This window comes from Phyllopteryx taeniolatus, chromosome 4 (assembly GCF_024500385.1).
Source record: "Phyllopteryx taeniolatus isolate TA_2022b chromosome 4, UOR_Ptae_1.2, whole genome shotgun sequence".
NCBI lineage: Eukaryota > Metazoa > Chordata > Actinopteri > Syngnathiformes > Syngnathidae > Phyllopteryx > Phyllopteryx taeniolatus.
The window spans coordinates 10,902,955-10,922,914 of NC_084505.1; the positions used below are offsets into that span (position 1 = coordinate 10,902,955).

The window sequence follows — 19,960 nt, forward strand, 5'->3', positions numbered from 1 at the left end:
GTAATGAATGCACGGCTTCAGCAAAGGAGCTTGCTGCGCTCTTGTTGTAAACATTTTAGTGATGCTACGGGGGCCAGGAATAAACGTTATTAGAGCTCTAATTCTCCGAGAGAGGTAAAGACAATCCACATGATGAAGAAGAAGCGCCCAAAGGATTTGTATCAGTGGCGCAAACACATTGAGATTCTGTTTCTTTCAGTCTACAAACAATCACTGTTCGCATTAGTGAATGGTGTTCTGAATGATATGCAGATTTGTCTAATATTTTAACAAGAAGATGCATGCAGTATGTTGGCATCCGTTAGTTTGTTTGCGAGCAAAATTAATAAAAAACGGATTCCCACGAAATCCTGCGGTAGGAAGCAGCACAAACAACAGCTAAACCCATTAAAATGGTGTCCCTTTAGTTTGATTAATATCGCAAGATTGTTAGATTTTGCTGTATTTCTCAGTGAATAATGGCAGCAGTTTGACCCTGAAACATCACTTTTTTCCAATTTTTTTCCAAATCAGAACATATAAGTAGCTGGCTTATCCGACAGTGTGGCCACCCGATTCGCCACCACCTCATTCTGTACACCACGCGTGGGTGTACAGGTTTTAGCGTACCTTGCTAGCTAAGTAGAAATGGGCCAAGTTATTAGTACTAAATAATTTGCAATTGTGGCTCGTAGCCACTGATGGAATGACAGGGCTCACTTATATTGTGGGGGAGGGCTGACTCATGCAAGAAAGCCCAGGTCCGTAGTCTACTTTAGCTTGGTTTTACCTATGCCCCCAAAATCCGGGCAACTGAAACGGGTAAAAACAGTTTATCACCAAATCTCATCAATTCAGTACTACATTGTTCTCAGTCTGTGCATGTTTTCAGCACTTATCTTCAAATATATATATATATAATGGACTTACAAAAAAAAAAAAACAATCCACTGGAATCACTTCACAGGGTCTTTAAACCAGATTTTTCTTTGATAGATTGTGCAGGTGTGCATTTAAAATCTTCAAATCTTTATTATTATTATTAGTAGTAGTAGTAAGAGTATTTTATGACGACCAAAGGCTGATTAGGATGTTAAATCAGGTTGTGTCATTCTGGAGTGCAGATAAGAAGAAAAATCTATTGTCGAAGAATTTGGAGAGCATATTGAAAATATTACTTTTCTTTTGGGTTTCTGGTCAACTTTCTGTCTGTGTTTTGGGACGAGGGAGGGAACTCGAACACGCAGTAAAACACAACATGAGTCATCTCAATAGATGTGTGTCTTTGTTTTGTCATGACACGATAAGTTACAGATGATTGAAACGGATCCTCGGCAACCTTACGAGTGTCCGCTACGTCATGCAGCATGCATGAAGCACCACGCTCACATTCGCAGGCTCGGGACCTTCAAGGCAACACTTTTAATTAATATGTCACATCGAAAATATTTTAATGGTTTACAAATGGGGCCGAGTGCACGCTGCCCTGTGCCATTTATTTTCACTGAGGCTGAGACTTACTGGCATGAGGTAATGAATTCTTAGACATCTAAATTAGAAGGAGCCTTCTAATGCATGTGTGGGACTCCTGTGGTCTCTTGGCCCCCCTACTCCTTCTTTAAAAAAAAAAAAAAAAAAAATGCCTGTTCTTAATCAGTACCAAATGGAGATCACCCCCTTTGCTTTTCCATCCTGGGTGATAGAGGGAATTAGCTAGGAAGGAAGTGACTGTATTCAATGAGTACTCTTTCATCCATCCATTATCTATAGTACTTGTCCTGATTAGGTTTATGGGTGAGCTGTAGTCTATCCGAGCTGACTTTGGGCGCGAGGCAGGGTGCACCCTGGATTGGTCGCCAGCCAATTGCAGGGCTCATGTAAACAAACAAGCTTTCACACCAATGGAACATTTAGAGTTTTGAATAAACCTAACACGAATGTGTTTGAATGTGGAAGGAAGCTGAAGTACCTGGAGAAAACCCACACAAACTCCACACGGGAAGGCCAGAGCCTGGATTTGAACAGAACAGCACAGCTCAGAGCTGTGAGGCACCGTGTTCCCCTCAATGAGAACCTTTTTTGATTTTTCACAGCGGAGTCACACCCCCCACCCCACCAATCCCAAATTCCACCTCTTACACTTACTTTCATGTGTCCCACTGAGCACTTGTGGGGGATTGCTTATAATTAAGAGGCATTTGATTGTGGGAGCCGCAGGCTGCTACAAGTACATTCTTTATACACATGACACTTTGTGGTCATTTTTCAGGCAGCATGGAAAGTTGAGCAAACGTGCTTTGCCCTCATGAAAAGTCCATGTGATTATGTGTTGTAAATGTGATTTTGGATGAAATTAAGGCCATACTTTTGCCTGTAAAAAGTGCCATTCGACCATGTTGGGTGGAGAGTGTGAGCAGCCGTCATTGCACTTTTTAATCCCATTTACACCTAACGTCCCAGTAAAAAATTCCATGCTTTGTACAGCATATGCTTGTGATTATTAATTAGTGTTTTACTCACATTTAGGCTAATGATAGGGAGAACTTGTAAAATTAAAAGTCCTTATTGCCAAGACCTACAATTATACTTTACTATGTGTTTGTTTTTCAATCCGTTTTTAATGTTCAGCTGATGCAACAGCTTGGCATGCACACTCTCAGCCTTTGCATTGGCAGCTCAACTAATTTTCTCCAACAAGATGAACAGAATTGTACATTCGGAATACCAGAGAAGTAAGTAAACACACGAGCCACACACACTGACACACTAAATTGTTGTAAAAAAAAAAAAAAAAAAAACATTTAGGAAAAGGTTGCATTTATGTTGCCAGATTTATCAAATGGAAAAACAACATGGAACAAGAATCAAACTCAGAGGAGCAGAGACGTCTTTCAATGCTGAATAATAACATCAATGGGTTTCTCTGTTTATTTTATTGTTGCTGCTAAAATATCAATGTAAATAATGAAGATAATCAAACACTATCAATTCATCAAGTTTCTATTGCGCTTGTCCTCATTTGGGTCACGAGTGAGCTGGAACTTTCCCAGGTGACTTTGTGGGGACCACACCACAGATGACCCTTCGGAAATCCCCAGGACTGCTGGCCAGCCAATCACTGGTAATCAAGCACTAATATCACCAAAAAAACGTATATAGACAATCAGTGCAATTTAAGGTATGCTCCAGGACACTGGATTTTTGGATTTTAATACAATTTTTCCCATCCATCCATTTTCTGAGCCGCTTCTCCTCACCAGGGTCGCGGGCGTGCTGGAGCCTATCCCAGCTATCATCGGGCAGGAGGCGGGGTACACCCTGAACTGGTTGCCAGCCAATCGCAGGGCACATACAAACAAACAACCATTCGCACTCACATTCACATCCACGGGCAATTTAGAGTTGTCAATTAACCTACCATGCATGTTTTTGGGATGTGGGAGGAAACCGGAGTGCCCGGAGAAAACCCACACAGGCACGGGGAGAACATGCAAATTCCACACAGGTGGGGCCGTGATTTGAACCCCGGTCCTCAGAACTGTGAGGCAAATGTGCTATAACACTGTATATTTGATTGTAAACCTTATAGTCTTATCATGTTGTGACTTTCAGTTTGTCCCATCAGGTGTCACCACATTGGGTCACTCGCATGATTTGTTTGGCACATTTTGTTACACCAGATGCCCTCGCTGACATAACGAACCCACCAATTATTTTAACCAGGCTTACATGGAACTGCCGGTGTCTGGGAATCAAACATGCGCCGTCTGCTCAAAAGGGAGCAGCATGTACCACTACACTATCCGTGCAGGCGATTTCTTTCTATTATTTATTTATGTATTTATTTATCTTAGGTTATGTACAAATATTGAGTAATGTACTTAATATTAGCATATAGAAACAATAACACATTCCGTCTAGAAGAAGACATACTAGAGATGACCACAATTTAGAGCAGTTCCCAGGTCAGGTTAATTCGCTTCGTAACATATATGTGACATGGTTTTGTCAAAATACTCCAAGGACCAGGAATTAAAGTACAAGTTTTTTTTAGTCTTGCTGAAATCAGACAGTTTGGCTCTTCTTTTGAGCTGGTGGTCCCGTCTTTTGCAAATGAGCCACCGTTCACGCCGGCCACTCTTCTCCTTAAAATAAGACTTTAAATGCAGTTGCAACCAAAATTAACAAAATGTAAAACATTTAAAAACGTTTTAATTAATTTAATTTGATTTAACTGATCAATTATTTAATAAAATGTTAAATTTACACATTTGTGTATATTGCTAACATATTAGTTGTATTTCATTATTTGACATTTGAATTCACTAATTAAAGGAAAAAGAGGCAACATTAATACAACAAATGTTACTGGACTCTAGTTAATGTCAGATAAAAGAAGCCTATTTGCATGTTCTGTTGTGACCTTTAGTGGTGTTGCGCTGTCTGCTGTGTCTGTTCATCATTGTATGGGTCATTTTCATATTATTTGACCAATAACGGGAAAGACAAAAAAAGATTCATAAAAAGCGTGTGAGTTGCACAATTTAGATGTTGTTGCCCTTCAAACTGTGGATAAATATGCATAAATGAGCCTAACTACTCATGAAACCCATTACACTCTTGTCTTTATACAATCGTAATAATGGTAGAGACGCAATAGTCCCAACGCTTTCACAAATTTATACATATTCATTCATATCTCAAAAATAACACCCTTTATTTTGCTGTCTGTTATTGTGTAATGAATACAAGGGAACTCTGAAGACACTGTGATGCATTTGAGATAGTTTTCACGGAAAAGGCATATTAAGCAGTAGGAGAAAAATCCTATTCGTACTGTGTATCCAAAAATGTAATCAGCATTTTCAGAAAACCTGTTGCAAATCATGAAACATCATTTTGGACATCTAATATTAACGACATTTTGGCATTAAATGTTTGAAAATTATTACTTTAGAATATCCCCCCCCCCCCCCTTTAGAAACAATTCTGACCTTTTGATGGATAACAACTGCCAATAATTCAAATGTACTTATATCACTAAAATTCATCGCTTTTCAAAAGGAAATTCAGTGGGTCATGACCCATATGCTTTGGCGGTTGAGTCAATAGCCTAGTTGTCAGTTGAGCTTCGTGAAAGCGTTAATGTAACATGTAATGCGCTGTGCCCGTTTCTGTCTCTCTCTCACACACACACACACACACATTTACACACACATTTACACTCGCACACACCTTTTCATGTAATTTGCTCAAAGAGCATCCACTTGACAATGCAGGGTCACTGGACTTCACTCATGACATTCATCAACCTATCCAGAACAAAAGGTCATTTCTTCTCCATTCATCACCTGAGTAATGCACTTACGCTGATAATCAACAGAAAATACACTTTTCCACTGAGATCAACACACACATACACACACGAGCACGCACGCACACACACACACGACGGCCAATACACTTGTCCTCTTCAAGGCTGACGTGTAGTGGATATTCATACTGCCCCGCTGTCATTTGGTGCTACTGATGTGGCAGAAAAGAGTCTGGGTCACAGAGTCAGCTGGCACCACAGTTAATGGCCAGAAAGAAAGCGAGTGTGTGAATGTACACACACACACACACACACACACACGCACGCACGCACACACACAAATGGTCGTGTTGTGTGTTTCTCTTCTCAGCCCCACAGCTCTGCTCTCAGTCCACAATGCGTGCTCTGAAATATGGAGCCGCGTGATGACAGGCCGATCGGCGATGGACAATGTGCTGTAATTTGTGAGGGGCCAGGTCGTGAGAAGAATGATGGGTAATTAAGAAGAAGACATTGAGAGACACCATGGGGGCCACTGGTGTGTACTGACAAGCCGACAAACCCCATTCTGGTCTCTTATAACCGGCGCGCGCACACACACACAAACACAAACACACACACAATATGTAATCTTTTTTTATTCTCTGACAATAATCACACAATGTGAATATATAATTAGAACAACATACTGCCATTACATTTTTAATCTCATGCAAAACTTAGGAGGTTCCTGTCTAAAGTTAGTGACATGAAATATTTTGTAAATTGTTTTTTCACCGTTTTGAAACATTTTTGCCCAACTGCTTTAAAGGTCCCATATGTTGACTATTTAGACCTCCGTAGAGTGACTCTAACATGGTTATAGTATGAAAGTGTCAATTTCATTTCCAAAAACACCTTGGTTTTGTCATACGAGTGTCCAGAAAAGACCCCTCTAACTGCCACTTCTGTCTGACCCAGTTTTGTACCCGCTTTGTCCATATTTGGCTAAGACCACCCCCTAAAGCACACGTGTTTGTTATGTTGCCAGCGCTGGCTTGGGAGCGGAGAAGTAGGCAGAGAGCTTCGCTAGTGACGTAGATAAGTGCGAGAAATACAAATAACCTGATTTCAGGCCCCTCGTTAGAAAAATATCTGGAACTCAGGAATGTGTGGACAATTCATACTCCACGTTTACTGAGGCACCTTAGAGACAATATTATGTCCCAAATACTGCAAAAAGTTGGTTTGGTAAAATATGCCCCCTTTACTAATCTTATTAATTATGCATACAGTGCATGTTCCCAATAATTTTCAACCAATTAAGCACATAATATTTAGCAGTATGTATTTTCCAAGGCATTCTAGTATCAAATTGTCATGTCATTTAAAGTAATGTGATATTTAATTATTGATTAACCTTAACACAACATTATTGTAGCGTTGTTTTCAAAATGGTCTTGAAGAATTTTCTAGGATGACTGTTTTGACCACAGACATGTGGTTATTTGGTTAATGGACTATATTTTCTCAGGACCTATTAGCTGCAGCTAGGCTGTGTTTAACAATGTGCTCAACTGCTGTAAGTTAGCAGGTCAAGGTTATTTAAGTTCACAGAACTGACAGGTTTTGATTACATTGGGAAACGTGTTTAGTGACCGCATGCATAAAACCTTAATAGTCATGAAGCTGTTCAGCTTCATTCGACTTCAACATTTGATAAATTAGAACGATAATGCTTCATTGTAAATTGTAAATTATCTAATGTCAGTACGTGTGGCGTATGAGGGTATCCAAATTCTTGGATTAAAATACTTTGCGCTTTGTCGGCAATCATTTCCACAGCCAGAATGCAACTTGTGAAGCAAAAAAAACAAAACAAATGTGTGGTTGAAATTTGACATAGACATAAAATATGACAAGAACCATTTGACCCTGTGGAAAATATCAAATGTTTTCCTTTTTCCTTGCATTTCCTCTCACAAGCCATTTCATCTTTAGGATTTTTAACCACATTTCTACTGGGACCTAAAACTGCACGTGGGACCTAATCCTTAAGGTACACATGCACCACATTGACTCGGTTCCCACAGAAAACCCTCATATCAGCCCATGTCTGCACATCTCTCCCTTCCATTTCCTTCGCAGCCAGTAAATCACCAAAGCTCACTCCTGGGCCTTTTAAATGTGCAGAGACTAATTGATAACGTTACAATGTGAACCGGTTTATAGTGGTGCTAAATTGAAAACACCGGTGGGAGGAAGCCAAGGGGGTGGTGGTAGTAAAGAGAGGCTACATGGGAAAGTTTGGGAGCAGAGAGACCAGAGGCTGATCGCTAGGGCGACGTCGGGAGGAGGGATGCCAGGAGGGATGAGAAAGGGAGGGAAGGTGGCCGAAACAGGAAAACAAAGAACAGAGAGACAGAACACTGGCAGCAAGAAAGAGTGTGTAAGGCAACATCCGCATTGACAACATTTTCTCGCCCTCTGGGTATTGTCAGATTATAACGATATCTGACTGCCATAAAAGTAGCACACTGAAATGGAATACCACTAACTGGTGGTAACGAGGGCCAATGACGAGTGTGTTAAGATCAGAAAGACCTTTGGGAAAAACATCCGTTAGCGCTTTTCGGCGCTGCACATCACTTTTATTGCTTGGCTCAATGAGAGGGCAAAGTTATTACAATGCATGATGCAATGCAGTTCTACACCACTGCAAAATACAATAAACATACTGTTAAATTAATATCAATCAAAACAGACCATTACAAGCTTTAAATCTCAGTCCGTCACACCGTCTTTCACAGCAGAGTGATTTCTCAAAGAATAACAGAAACCAAGCACAAAAATGAAACAAACACAAGCCATTAATCATTATCAGTGGGCCTATGCTAATGCTACCAGAACAACTTCAAATGCAAGTTTACTGAGTTGTCAAGACAGAAATGAATAGAAGACTACAACACTGCTTAATACATCTTAACATACTGTATACTCGCCACATTAGGCCAGACCTGAGTTCAGTCAGCATCAAATAACTGGCATTTTAAATATGAGGTCTGTTTAATTTTGGCCAGGGATCTTTTCAAATCATTTTTCTACTGTTTTCTACTGAAGTACAATTAAATGTATTTTTCCATAGTTAACAATATTCCTGTCTGTGTCAATTATGATTCAGTCATCCACTAAAATCCATTTAAATTAAACCATTTTGCTTTTTCGCAGAAATATTATTATACAATTAAAATGTGATTAATTGAGGTTAATTAATTACAAAGGCTCAAATTAATTTGATGACTTTTTTAAATTAAGTCCCACCCCTAAAATATACAGCGCTGTATTGTATGAAAACATAATATAAGAGAATGTTAAGAAATAAACACTTTTTTATGAAGTGGCTTAGTAAGAGACATAAGGAGTTACAGATTTAAAGATCGCTCATACCTCAAATTTAGTGTGCTCTGTGAAGCGGCGGTAAAGGAAATAAATCTGCCGTCTAGTAAAGACGCTAAATCCAACGTCATCAACAGACAGACGAGGCGGCAACAGATATGATATGATATGATATGGCGGGGCCTGCCAGGCCTGTCAGGTTTCTCGGGTGAGCAGCAAAAAACAAAATGACCGCATTGTACTGTATATACATTTGTAACACAAAGTATTACATATCATATTGGAATGAAACTACACCTTTTGCGCAGCCCCTAGTGACCTGGATACATTTAAACAATGTGAAAACATTTCTTCCATTTACCTTATACCTATGTAAAAGATGCTCTATCGACGCTGATGAACCTTTGGGGATAAAATGTGTATTATACACAAGAAATGATGCTAATGTTGATTTATGTGGCCATGTCAAATCTGCAGATTGGTGAGCGGCAGATAGAGACTGAGAGCTGAGGAAGAGGAGGAGGGAAACCTTCTTTGATCTTGCGGCTCGTCCGCCATGCTGTTTCCTTTCAAGGTTTCCTGGTAAGTTTCAGTAGACACCGCCGGGTCCCCTCTCAGGGATCAGACACTAATGGATCAGTTAAAGGGGGCCAATTCTTTATGGCTGGGCTAAGTGTTATCATGCGGGGTTAAAGACACTGACCATGGAGCAACCCCTCTGTCAGATAGCTGCTCCTCTGGGGAATAATAGTAGGCCCTTTGCCGAAGTCCCATTATTGAAGGAAAGTGGCTCTCATTTTGTCTTTTGTTTTGCATCAGCAATCTCACTTACGAAATGTTGATCTCATATTTTGTTCTCATCCTCTCCACAGTCACGCATGAGGGAATTTCTCTCTAACGCTCCCTCGCTGCTCTTGGAAACCATTTGTCTGCCGTGCGAGACAGAAAGTGGCCGATGGATTCCAGAGGTTGAGGTGAGCCCTTCCACACAGCGTTTTATCCGTGGGACCCGACAGGGCCGGGGGGGTGGGCGGCCGCTTCAAATACGACGCAGGGCCTGCCAGATAAGGATCACAAAGACACAGATACAGCTCCTAAAGTGATCACTCCGCCTGTGTTTTTGCTTAACGAGTGATCCGAGGACTGGATTGGCAGCTCGTAGACTCCCTCTAATTGAATGTGATAGATTTAGTCATTAAGTTAATTGGCAGCTGGTTTTGATCACTGTGACCTGTCGCACTCGCTCGCAGCGTTTATGGCATCATTTTTCATGTCCAAAGTCAAAAGCTCAGTGACCCTACACGAGTTTGTGAGAACGCGCCCGGATGGTCAGTTTATGCAGCAAAAGCCGTTACATAAGAGTAGGCGCTGAAAATAAAAGTGAAAAAAATAACTGAATTATGGCTTATTCACAACCTCAAGATATGAAATGTAACTACTGTCAATTTAGGAATGAGGACGCTGTGTCTGTTTGTTTGTTTGTTCTGCTTGCAGCCAGTTAACCCCTGGCGCAACATACAAGCTTACCATTAAGACCACATAAACAAAGAGCCTGACTCAATAAAATGTTCTGTTCTGTTCTCTCTTCTCTTGCATTTGCACTGGCATCAATTTCACAATTGTTTGCAGTACTTTGGACAAAGTTTGGCGAATGTTTGGTACAACAGGAAGCATGGTGGCCTGATGGTTGGCAAGTCTGCCTCACAGTCAAGAGGTACCGTGTTCGAATCCCGCGCGGAGGTGATTTTCTCGAGGGGAGCGCGTGTCGTCATTGTGCCCCTGGGCAAGACTCTTGACCCGCATTGCCTATGAATGAACGTGTGAAGGTGTGACTGACGAGTGAATGATTCGTGTTTGTCCTCAGTCAACTATGATAGACTCCTGCTCACCCGCCAGCCTGATGAGAACAAGTGTTGATAAAGCACCCGGGAGTTGTGGGTCAATTAGTTTACCACAGACGAAATTCCTGCAGACAGCCAATTAAAGCTGTTGGCCCAAAGTCACGCCGCCCGCTCTTCCTGTTGACGGCTCATGCTATAAAACTTCAATCTTGTGCTCTTTATTTGGAGAACGCTTTCGGAGTGTGCTTCTGTAATGTTGGCAGATTTTGGCAATCTTTTGTGCCAGGAAGAAAATATACTGTATGTAAACAAAATCAAACTGTGGTGAATCAGGAGCAGGCCGCCAGCAAAGGCAGCGACACGATTGGACTGTCGGTCCAAGCGGTGGTGAGCGCAGATGAAAGATGATAGAAGAGTTTTGCAGAGAATCCATTTTCCCTTCCTTCGCGGTTTAAGGAACTCCCCCCAAGCACCAATGAAAATTAGGCTTGCCGTCACTTTTATTGTTGAGCCAGGCAGAATTGTCGATTTGATGATGTGATATGAACGCAAGGGTAACAGTAAACACTGCTCCATTGTGGGATGTTGCTTTGGGAATTACCAGACTCAGCTGAGTCATGTGTGTGTGTGTTTGTGTGTGCGTGCGTGCGTGCGTCCGTGTGAGCATGTCTCTGTGTGTGTACGTGTCTGTGTGTTTGTATGCGTGATTATATAAAACAGAATTTAGCTCCAGGATTGTTTGTTTGTTCGTTTGTTTAACCATCAAACCCACAACAAGGAAAGCGCAGTTCTCAACTGTTGCCACCCTGTTTCTTATTGTTTCTCAGTAGATACCCACTTTAATAGAAGGTAAGGACCATAAATAATATGTATTGTTCAAAAATAGCCTTTCAAAACATATGTACAATGAGCCAGAGTTTATCATGGGGGATATGAGCGAGACCCACCAGCAAGAGGTGAAAAAGTGACGCAGAGAGACCACATACAGGACATATAAAAACACACTTTTCAAAGTACAGTCTTCCTTAGTGCCCGTTCTCACGCCATCAAGAAATGGGAGACTATTTGATTGTATTTCCACTGATGCACGCGCCTGGAGTCAGCTGATCCACGCAGGCACATGGAGAGGCAACCCTGTTAAGCCAGATTATCCCATGGAGCCAGTGTCATTTCAAAGGCCAACCGTAGAAGACACTGGCCCCCAAAAAAGGGACACATGTCTTCAATCACACTTAATTGAAGTAGGGTTTCCTGGGCACACACAAAACAAGCCTGCAGCAACATGACAAAACAAACAGATTTGAGGACATGACAACTGTATAATGTAATAGGAACGTTTATGTCGTCGCATGGAAATTATTTCTCCTGGGGGATGTTTATTTCATGTTTCTTTTTAAAGAAAATAACTTTTGTCACAGTTTATCACAGGATGCATTTCTTTATTTCCATTTAAAGTGGATATGTTGTAAAATATGTTCTGTGTAAGGAAGCGCACCATGACGGTGGCTTTCCAAACGGTCCCAAATTTGATTATGTTGGCAAAAACCTCAAACAATGTGACGGCAAGCATGTCACTTACGGTCATGTTCCCTTTTCAGCCTTCTTTTTCATCATTGTTGTCTAAAATGAAGAACTAACAAGCACGTTTAAATAGAAAACATATGAAATAAAGGCAGTTAGGAGAAGATTTAAAATTGTGTGAGTCATTTCTAAAGAACTTTACACATCTAAACCAAATTTTGTGTTAAAGTGCATGAAGTCATTTAAAACAAAGATAGTGAGAAAATGGAAAACTGTATAGCTCTGCACGTTAACTAGAGTCATGTGTTGTTTTATTTGTTTAATCCTGGAGGCTTCACCGTCTCGCTGTTGCTGTCCTCCTGTGATCTGTATGTATTTAGCATTCACAATTTCTCTTTTACAAGGATATATTTACATTTTTGGGCAATGAACACTGTTTTTTTGTTTTTGTTTTTTTGACTGCCTTGCTTTAATGTTAAATCACAAGGACATATAAGTCGTTCCTTGACTTTCGAGACATGACATCTCTGGAAAAGTACAAGCCAGGTCAAAGATGGAGCTCGTTAAAGGTTTGCACACGACCGCAGATTCCCAGCAAGAAGGGGAATAAATGGGAAAGAGGTTTGGTCAAAAAAGTCAGACCATCGTGGATGTGGAAACTCGTCCTTTTAAGTCACCGCTGGAGAGACTTGCCTGCCCGCTAGAGTTTATCTGAGGAAAATTGTGTTGTTATCTCCAATAGCTTTCAACAGGTGTCACAAGAAAAGACACCACAAAGTAGTGCTTGCTGTACTTTTTACTTGTATAATAGGGCCGGGGGAAAAAAAGGCAACTAACTCAGTTAAGTCGACCACAAAAATTAGTCGACCTGAAATTTTTGCCTCGAAACTCCATCAGAACCATGTTTGCTCCACCATCCATGTTTTCCACATGGACTTTACTTGCCGACGCACGCATGTCGGCCACGACCCTGACGTTGACCTCCCCAACATGGCCGACACATGGGCACTTCGGTTAGCTGGGCTGCTACAGCGCACTGGCGTATGTAGCCTTCATATCTATGGTCGGGAACTTGGGACCACTGCTGTATAGACAAAGGATGTCCAAGGTTTGGGATCCAATAAATAAATAAATAAATAACGCAGAGCTGGCATACCACAGCAGCAGGAAAAATGAAAAAAAAAACGTGAACTTCTTACGTACGAGCAGCGTACGTAAGAAACGTGTTGTTTTTTCTTTTACGTATCAGGCAATGTAATATCCCCCACCATCACGAGTTTGAAGGTATTATATGGCGATTGTAGACACACACACAGTCAGTGACGCTGTGTGTGCTTGCAAAGCATTATCCACTTTTGCAATTCATTTCATGGAAAATCAAATTACATCCGATTATTCAAGATTAAGAGTCGAGATTCTTTCATGTCATTTTACAAGCCACGATACAGTGAAATTCAGCTGCACTCAAGAACCACATTTAAATCAAATGAGTATAAAAGATAATAAGTAATAAGTACTTCATTCACTTCAACTCACATTGTGCACACTTCCTTTATACCATACACTCAGTAGCAACATATACATTGAAAGGATAAAACTCCATACCTCAATTGAATTATATATTTGAGGAGGCGGAGGAGCAATTACTCCACTACTCGATGGAATAGTTGATAGGATAAACGTTTCAAAAAAGATTCAATAGTGACAGCCCTATTTGTATGTTTTTAATGCACCACGGTGATTAAAAAAAATAATACTCAAAGCAGCCATTGTGTCTTATACAAGGCATGCATGCTTTTCATTACCAATGTGATATAAAACACATCATTTAAATGATGACACTCCCTACAGAGTACAAAGAACCTCCCAGTATCCCCAGCTAACATTTAGCCAGGCAGAACTTTGGTAACTATTTGTCTCATTAAGAGCACTTTGTATCCCATTAAAGTAAGCCAGGGAGACACTTAATGGCTCTACAGACAAGCAAATTACAGAGTGAATATTGGGATCTTTAATTAGACTTTACTAGTTAGCCAACATTTAGAGGATTTTATTTATTTACTTTCCACAAAACTGCTACTTTTAAAGATCCCAGAACGTGTCAGTCACTCCACTTGCAGGCTTGTTTTTCTCCGCCACATCATGATGCAATTTGAGTTTTTTTAATCGCTGTTTTAGCAGTTACAACGCGGCTGTCCCATTTCCTGCTACGAAAGTGTGTAGTGCCATTAGTCCAAGTATTTCCACCCAGCAGGCCTCCACTTGTGCATGTGATCGGCCAAGAAGCAAACAACCTTCACAATGGAAAACCTGAGCTAATGTCCTCCATTGTCCCACCTTGATGTGGTTGTTTCTGTGGTTGCACATTCTTTGGATATATTGTGGGAACATTCTTGCTGATTTGTTGTTTTCTGTAATGTGTGTATGTTTACGTTGATTCGCACTAAGTTCTCAGGTGTGTTTAGTATCATGGAATGTCACATAGATCGCTGGGCCGTGTGCGGGTCCCTTAAGGTTTGTAAATGGGTCTGGAAAGTTATTGCGAGGTCAGTGGTGAGTCACGGAGCTGATGGTGGACCACTCAGGAGCGTTTGCTACTGTGTCATCATTACACTGCGTGGGATGTGAAGGTCAGGCTTTTTAAAAGCTTCCACAAGAACCCTCACAGGTATTCACAGACCTCGACCTTTAGTATCTTACTTTACCTTTTAATCCCGTCTATTAAAGAATTTATGTGTGAAAACATGGCTGCGGATCCCTGCATATTTCATCCCGTTGCAAAAGTCAAACAAACAAAGGCACACAGCAGGACAGATATTGAAAAATGTGCACTGAGGCTGTAAAAAGCAAAACAGATCAAATTCTTGCCCAGTGTCAACGTAGCCAGGGCAGGTTGATGTCTGATAAAATAGATCAAAATTACATTATTGGCTTTTATAGCCCACTGAAAACTTAGCCCAACGGTATGTTATTTGGCACAAAGCAGCCCGTAATACGTCCAACAATTGTTACCATCTGGCTCGACTCTCTTAAAAAAACTCCAAAGTCACAATGATACTAGTCAAATGCAGCGTTCACAACCAGCCTTGCTTGCACAGGTTTGGCCCCAGGATCTTGAAACTAATCCAGATCTTTAAATGAAATTAATGTTCAAATTAAGATGTTATGACCTCTGATTACAGTTTCCTTTTTCCTCATTTTTTGCAACAATATCTAAGTTTTGACAGCGACTCCCATTTTATGTTCCACTAACTTTGCTGATTCATTATTTGAAAATAATATTTCTAAATGTTTATATGTTTTATGTTATTTACTGAAAATAAAATTATGATTTTTTAAAAATCAGAATATAAAGCATATTTGTACAAATAGTCGATATACACAGCGTTGACCCTGAGTAACTATGAGCATCTAAGACAATTCTGACTGGGGGTTGGGGGTCATTTATGAAGCGCTTCTCAATAGAACAAAACCAAATCAATGTGAATTAAACAGCAAAGTTCGCCAAACACGAAATCTGAGTCCCTGCCGAAACCTCTGTCCATGATGACTGAAGTTCATTTTCCTTTTTTCCCGGTTCAATTAATATAAACACACACACACACACACACACACACAACTTTCACCATTTCTGCATGGATGGGAAAATGTTTTTCCTGTGCTACACTGTTCTAATTGTCCCCCTGTACACAGTTTCACCCCCCATTATGCTATTATGAGATTACAATGTCAATGTTCTTGGAGTTGTGACAATTACAGTAAGCGGTGCAGTAATTTTCCGCATTAAATGGACTCTTTGTGTACCATATCATTCTATGGCTTGTCGTGGGTTGCAAGTGAGTGCATATAAAGGTAAATAAATTCATATATTCAGTTTGTGTGTGTGTGTGTGTGTGTAGGCCCGCGGTATATGAAACTTGAGACCCTGTTTAGCGCTGTGAACCACGGGGGAGAGTGGACGAGGAGGGGGCTCAGTGCCTCCTTGACCTGTCACTATTGATGATGTGTGCATGGGAGTGAGCACGAGAGTGTGTGAGAATCCGGCAGACATCTACAGGGGGACCGGCACCCCCTCCACCTCCTCCGCCTCCCCCTGCCGCCGAGATCCTCTCATGCCACCACCGCCGCCCCTCCCTGTGCCTCCTCTCCTCCCCTCTCCTGGCGCCCCGGTTTGAGAGAGAAAGCTGTTGTTAATAAAAAGTTTTCAAAGAATGGGATGAAAAGGGAGGTGAAATTGAGCGGCCCTGGCTGTATTATTTCTTCTCTGTATGGGTTCTGGCCTCTCGCGGTCTCTCCGACGCTCTCGGACCAGGAGGGGGTCGCTGGCTCGGTGACCATTACTGCCCCGGGGCCAAAGCAAATGATTTGCCTCTCTGAGGCTTCAAAGGGGAGCAATTACACTTAAGTAACCAAATGAATAGATAGCCCAGCTTGGCAGCAGTTTGGGGGAAACAGTGGAGGCCTTTGAGGGGAGAGGCACCACACCTCAGGAGTAATATGTAACAGCTCGCATCACACAGGAGAAAAATGAAGAAGAAAATAAACAAGAGAATATTGGGCCACCGATTTCAAAGGAAGAAAACAAGGTGCTGAAACCTGCCCTAATAGAAACAACAAACATAGTTTCGAGTGGTTGAACAAACCAAATAAATCAGCCATACACATTTACTATCATGGAATGGCTAAATTCAAACGCAATTCATTCTGGGATGCTAGTCGACCTCCGATTTGTCCAATTCTCGCCTGTCATTTTTTATTTTTATTTTCTTTTATTTGCTGTTGCAAAAATTCCAAAGAAAAGAAAAATACTTCATCTCAGGTATGACAAGGCCTGGCGCAATATGCTGCCTTATCACGTGACATCATGTGGAATGACCGTTCGAACATATTTTTCACGACTTCTGGGGCATTTGTCTTTCAAGGTTCCACTGTTCCACTACACATAAACGGGACATTGAACGTATCTGATATGCTTTCATCCTGTTAGTCGCTTGAGATCATGAAAATGATGTTTGTTTGCTTGCGTATGCTTTAAAATGCTACAGAAAGACAAGCAAACCACCTTTTTGAATCAAACTGCAGGTGTAGCACCATAACAAACATTACTTGAGATGTTTAGCGTTAGTGTTGTACTTGCAGTTTGTGTGAGGGGTGCACATACACGCACGCACACACACACACACACACACACGGTTGACGACTTGAAAGAGGCTCTATTGAGTGCAGCGGAGACTGGGAGTTGGGTAGGGCAGCTCACCTGCGGAGAGGAGTCTATAGCGACATAGAAGGCCCAGCAGCTGCCAGGGTTGTAAGTCTCGGCACCTAGCAGAGACACAGAATGGGAAATGCAAGGCCCTCTTTCTATGCACTGCCACTTAGTAACAGAAGGCATGTGCCAAACTTGCAGAATGAGAATGAAAACTCCCCCTTCAGAGTTCACTAAATATCAGCAGTGACTCTCTTTTTATCTCCTCCCTTGCTTCTTTCTCTTTGCTCCCCCCTACTTTAGTCTATTATAATTCCTACATAAAAGAACAATGGCTGACTGAAAGAACCCCAAACCACAGAGCTATACCAACAATCGATGGGGAGAGGGCAAGGGGTGGGGGGGACCCGGTTGAAGTGTGGAAGCCATCAATTATGGAGGGGCTAAAGTTAACATCCCAGCAGGATATGTGCATTAGAATGCAGATATAGAAAGGCTACGAGCAGCAGATGCCAAGCGGAGCGGTCAAAGGAGCAGCCAGCGCTCATGAGAGGACATATGCTATGTAGGAGATTCTCACCACTGCACCCTCACTTGAATTTGACACAAGCATAGAAAATTCAATTGAGTGATGATTACGGTAGTGTCTCAAAAGAGCAATTGTGGGGTCACGCTGCAATTGTGGCTTCAAAAACATCCCTACATAATGGCGTTCACTAGTGTCAGGAAGTCGCTACTTTGTCATGGATCCGGGATTTGCCGGTGCAACAAGTGAGCCCGCCGGCCGCTGTCGGCTCCAAAACGCACCGTGATTCCTCCGCGTCGGTTTCCTAACAGGATTTGCTCCTCTCGCCACATCTCCCTATTCTGCTCGCTCAGCAAGACTCAGCCCTCTGGGCTTCCTCGCGCTGCTAATTTACACCAGCCTGCAGGCTATCTTCACAGCCAGAGCCGTGCAATTGTATTTTCAGGCTCATTAAGCAATAGCACAAAAAAGGGGAGCTCTGATCCACCCCCCATCTACTTTCCCGTCTATGCTATGTCCTCTGTTCAGGAGGACAGGAAGGGGAAAGCAGAGACGGGCTAAAGTGGGTTGAAAGAAGTGGCCCAAAGTACTGAATTATGCTTATGAGGATCCATCAGGTTGTTTGTGGTTACCGTGAGTGGAAGCTGAGGAAGAGGAGGAGGAGGAAGAGGGTGGCTGCTCCCGATCCTCTGAGAACCAATGCGGCTGCTCCGTAGCGGTCTCATTCAGAGTCAACCCATGCTTGTTTATTTGAAAGAGAGCAGCTTTTTTAACTCCCCACCCACGCCATTGTTCCCCTTCACATGGGGAACACTTTGAAATTGTAATCTCACGATATTCAAGCACGCGCATTTCTTTTGACCTTTGGGGCCCGCAATAACGTTATCGCTATAAGACGAGCGTTGCCCATTCATTGCATCCATGTGTCAGCACTTACACTGACGTGGAACGTTTTTTTTGATGGTTCAACTATCAGCATGTTTAAATTGAACTGAATAAGCAGTCCTGCCATTAAGATGCATGAGTAACACTACTGGTCACATCCATTTTTATTGAAAGAAGGGTTGGGGATTTAATACGGTTTTACAATGATCAAAGAAATGAATCTGTGACATCTTTTGTGCGATTACTGTGATTAATATTTCACTTCACTCTTAAGAGCCACAAAAGAGGATCCAGAATAAATGTTTTATTAAAACCAGATGTAGGTGACATTTTTAAAATGTTTTTAATCATCTATAAGGACTTACACTGAATTATATACAAATTAAAAGTGTTTGAAATGTTCCAAACACAGTCTGGATATTATTATAATGAGGATGATTTTATTGTGTAAGAAAAGAAAAAAATTGTTTTTTAAGACCACAGTTATTTGGTTGCTGGTTTTGACCCTGTCAACATTTCAGTATATATAAAAATGAAAATTTATGCTGCCGCCATGTTTCTCTCTGCTGCATCACAGCTTTGGGCTCCGAGAGCAAATGAAATTGTGGCAGCATTCTTGGGTTTGTGAATGTGACCACAGTGTGTACACGGCCACTTGAATCTCCTCAGCCTATTTTGCCAACTCGTCTTGTTTCTAAAGACTTTTCTCTGGAAAGGGGACTTCTATGAAAGATGCTATGCCCAAGAAAAATCTGCCAATTTTATTGACACACCAGTAATGATTTTTATTTAATATGCGGCACCGTGGACGACTGGTTAGAGCGTCAGCCTCACAGTTCTGAGGACCCGGGTTCAATCCCCGACCCCGCCTGTGTGGAGTTTGCATGTTCTCCCCCGTGCCTGCGTGGGTTTTCTCCGGGCACTCCGGTTTCCTCCCACATCCCAAAAACATGCATTAATTGGAGACTCTAAAATTGCCAGTAGGTGTGACTGTGAGTGCGAATGGTTGTTTGTTTGTATGTGCCCTGTGATTGGCTGGCAACCAGTTCAGGGCATACCCCGCCTCCTGCCCAATGATAGCTGGGATAGGCTCCAGCACGCCTGCGACCCTCGTGAGGAGAAGTGGCTCAGAAAATGGATGTATGGATGTTTCACATACCGTAATTTCTCGTGTATAATGCGCACCCATGTATAATACGCACCCCCAAAGTTGCATTTTGGAATGAAAGTGTACAGCTTTTTCATAACCACTAGATGGCGGCATACATTTATAAAATGTGAAAGTTTCCCCCCCCCCCCCCATTTGACCCTAT

At 41.8% G+C, this 19,960-nt stretch overlaps 1 protein-coding gene across 3 annotated transcripts in view; it reads left to right on the forward strand.

Moving 5' to 3' along the window:
* caly (calcyon neuron-specific vesicular protein) overlaps positions 1-19,960 on the forward strand; it is a 37,667-nt gene that overhangs the window by 13,957 nt on the left and 3,750 nt on the right. Inside the window, exons 9-12 of one of the 3 annotated variants that reach the window (XR_009787996.1) lie at positions 5,664-5,831; positions 7,274-7,331; positions 9,146-9,250; positions 9,541-9,642. The gene's annotated coding sequence lies outside the window, so the exon portion shown is untranslated. The remainder of the gene's footprint in view (positions 1-5,663; positions 5,832-7,273; positions 7,332-9,145; positions 9,251-9,540; positions 9,643-19,960) is intronic. The other 2 variants (XR_009787995.1, XR_009787997.1) reach the window with 2 other exon arrangements.